The following is a 4118-nucleotide window of genomic DNA, read 5'->3' as shown; positions in this document are numbered from 1 at the left end:
GGGTGTCGCCTTACGAAATTTTAGCAAAACATTTTTTCCGTAAACTATGCATTTTCTTCTATTTTTAGGTTGTGTCGGGACACCTGATTATGTTTTGAGACATTTTATACAACTACAGCAGCAGAAATGTGCTGCTGAAGCAAGTCCGTTTTTTTGAATTTTTTGTAAGGGTCCCGCTTTACGAAATTTTAGCTAAATTTTTTTTTCGTAAACTATGAATTTTTTTCTATTTTTAGGTTGTGTCGGGACTCCTGATGACATTTTGAGACATTTTATACAACTACAGCAGCAGAAATGTGCTGCTGAAGCAAGTCCGTTTTTTTGAATTTTTGTAAGGGTCCCACCTTACGAAATTTTAGCAAACATTTTTTACCGTAAACTATGCATTTTCTTCTATTTTTAGGTTGTGTCGGGACTCCTGATGACGTTTTGAGACATTTTATACAACTACAGCACCAGAAATGTGCTGCTGAAGCAAGTCCGTTTTTTTGAATTTTTTGTAAGGGTCCCGCCTTACGAAATTTTAGCAAAATTTTTTTTTCGTAAACGATGCATTTTCTTCTATTTTTTGGTTGTGTCGGGACACCTGATTATGTTTTGAGACATTTTATACAACTACAGCAGCAGAAATGTGCTGCTGAAGCAAGTCCGTTTTTTTGAATTTTTTGTGAGGGTCCCGACTTATGAAATTTTAGCAAAATTTTTTTTTCGTAAACGATGCATTTTCTTCTATTTTTAGGTTGTGTCGGGACACCTGATGACGTTTTGAGACATTTTATACAACTACAGCAGCAGAAATGTGCTGCTGAAGCAAGTCCGTTTTTTTGAATTTTTTGTAAGGGTCCCACCTTACGAAATTTTAGCAAAAATTTTTTCCGTAAACTATGCATTTTCTTCTATTTTTAGGTTGTGTCGGAACTCCTGATGACGTTTTGAGACATTTTGTACAACTACAGCACCAGAAATGTGCTGCTGAAGCAAGTCCGTTTTTCTGCATTTTTTGTAAGGGTCCCGCCTTACGAAATTTTAGCAAAATTTTTTTTCCGTAAACTATGCATTTTCTTCTATTTTTAGGTTTTCGGGGGACCTGATGACGTTTTGAGACATTTTATACAACTACAGCAGCAGAAATGTGCTGCTGAAGCAAGTCCGTTTTTTTGAATTTTTTGTAAGGGTCTCGCCTTACGAAATTTTAGCAAAACATTTTTTCCGTAAACTATGCATTTTCTTCTATTTTTAGGTTGTGTCGGGACTCCTGATGACATTTTGAGACATTTTATACAACTACAGCAGCAGAAATGTGCTGCTGAAGCAAGTCCGTTTTTTTGAATTTTTTGTAAGGGTCCCACCTTACGAAATTTTAGCAAAATTTTTTTCCGTAAACTATGCATTTTCTTCTATTTTTAGGTTGTGTCGGGACTCCTGATGACGTTTTGAGACATTTTATACAACTACAGCAGCAGAAATGTGCTGCTGAAGCAAGTCCGTTTTTTTGAATTTTTTGTAAGGGTCCCACCTTACGAAATTTTAGCAAAAATTTTTTCCGTACACTATGCATTTTCTTCTATTTTTAGGTTGTGTCGGGACTCCTGATGACGTTTTGAGACATTTTATACAACTACAGCACCTGAAATGTGATGCTGAAGCAAGTCCGTTTTTTTGCATTTTTTGTAAGGGTCCCGCCTTACGAAATTTTAGCAAATTTTTTTTTCCGTAAACTATGCATTTTCTTCTATTTTTAGGTTTTGTCGGGACACCTGATGACGTTTTGAGACATTTTATACAACTACAGCAGCAGAAATGTGCTGCTGAAGCAAGTCCGTTTTTTTTAATTTTTTGTAGGGTCCCGCCTTACGAAATTTTAGCAAACATTTTTTTCCGTAATTTATGCATTTTCTTCTATTTTTAGGTTGTGTCAGGACACCTGATTATGTTTTGAGACATTTTATACAACTACAGCAGCAGAAATGTGCTGCTGAAGCAAGTCCGTTTTTTTGAATTTTTTGTAAGGGTCCCGCCTTACGAAATTTTAGCAAACATTTTTTTCCGTAAACTATGCATTTTCTTCTATTTTTAGGTTGTGTCGGGATACCTGATGACGTTTTGAGACATTTTATACAACTACAGCAGCAGAAATGTGCTGCTGAAGCAAGTCCGTTTTTTTGAATTTTTTGTAAGGGTCCCGCCTTACGAAATTTTAGCAAACATTTTTTTCCGTAATTTATGCATTTTCTTCTATTTTTAGGTTGTGTCGGGACACCTGATTATGTTTTGAGACATTTTATACAACTACAGCACCAGAAATGTGCTGCTGAAGCAAGTCCGTTTTTTTGAATTTTTTGTAAGGGTCCCGCCTTACGAAATTTTAGCAAACATTTTTTTCCGTAAACTATGCATTTTCTTCTATTTTTAGGTTGTGTCGGGATACCTGATGACGTTTTGAGACATTTTATACAACTACAGCAGCAGAAATGTGCTGCTGAAGCAAGTCCGTTTTCTTGAATTTTTTGTAAGGGTCCCGCCTTACGAAATTTTAGCAAACATTTTTTTCCGTAAACTATGCATTTTCTTCTATTTTTAGGTTGTGTCGGGATACCTGATGACGTTTTGAGACATTTTATACAACTACAGCACCAGAAATGTGCTGCTGAAGCAAGTCCGCTTTTTTGAATTTTTTGTAAGGGTCCCGCCTTACGAAATTTTAGCAAATTTTTTTTTTCGTAAACAATGCATTTTCTTCTATTTTTAGGTTGTGTCGGGACACCTGATGACGTTTTGAGACATTTTATACAACTACAGCAGCAGAAATGTGCTGCTGAAGCAAGTCCGTTTTTAAAAATATTTTGTAAGGGTCCCGCCTAACGAAATTTTTGCAAAATTTTTTTTTCGTAAACGATGCATTTTCTTCTATTTTTTGGTTGTGTCGGGACACCTGATTATGTTTTGAGACATTTTATACAACTACAGCAGCAGAAATGTGCTGCTGAAGCAAGTCCGTTTTTTTGAATTTTTTGTGAGGGTCCCGACTTATGAAATTTTAGCAAATTTTTTTTTCGTAAACGATGCATTTTCTTCTATTTTTAGGTTGTGTCGGGACTCCTGATGACATTTTGAGACATTTTATACAACTACATTACCAGAAATGTGCTGCTGAAGCAAGTCCGTTTTTTTGAATTTTTTGTAAGGGTCCCGCCTTTCGAAATTTTAGCAAAATTTTTTTTTCGTAAACGATGCATTTTATTCTATTTTTAGGTTGTGTCGGGACTCCTGATGACATTTTGAGACATTTTATACAACTACAGCACCAGAAATGTGCTGCTGAAGCAAGTCCGTTTTTTTGAATTTTTTGTAAGGGTCCCGCCTTACGAAATTTTAGCAAAATTTTTTTTTCGTAAACGATGCATTTTCTTCTATTTTTAGGTTGTGTCGGGACTCCTGATGACATTTTGAGACATTTTATACAACTACAGCACCTGAAATGTGCTGCTGAAGCAAGTCCGTTTTTTTGAATTTTTTGTAAGGGTCCCACCTTACGAAATTTTAGCAAAAATTTTTTCCGTAAACTATGCATTTTCTTCTATTTTTAGGTTGTGTCGGAACTCCTGATGACGTTTTGAGACATTTTGTACAACTACAGCACCAGAAATGTGCTGCTGAAGCAAGTCCGTTTTTCTGCATTTTTTGTAAGGGTCCCGCCTTACGAAATTTTAGCAAAATTTTTTTTCCGTAAACTATGCATTTTCTTCTATTTTTAGGTTTTCGGGGGACCTGATGACGTTTTGAGACATTTTATACAACTACAGCAGCAGAAATGTGCTGCTGAAGCAAGTCCGTTTTTTTGAATTTTTTGTAAGGGTCTCGCCTTACGAAATTTTAGCAAAACATTTTTTCCGTAAACTATGCATTTTCTTCTATTTTTAGGTTGTGTCGGGACACCTGATTATGTTTTGAGACATTTTATACAACTACAGCAGCAGAAATGTGCTGCTGAAGCAAGTCCGTTTTTTTGAAATTTTTGTAAGGGTCCCGCCATACGAAATTTTAGCAACATTTTTTTTTCGTAAACGATGCATTTTCTTCTATTTTTAGGTTGTGTCGGGACTCCTGATGACATTTTG

Source organism: Nerophis lumbriciformis, linkage group LG15 (assembly GCF_033978685.3).
Source record: "Nerophis lumbriciformis linkage group LG15, RoL_Nlum_v2.1, whole genome shotgun sequence".
In the NCBI taxonomy this organism is placed as follows: Eukaryota; Metazoa; Chordata; class Actinopteri; order Syngnathiformes; family Syngnathidae; genus Nerophis; species Nerophis lumbriciformis.
Note: the sequence above shows the minus strand (reverse complement) of the source record.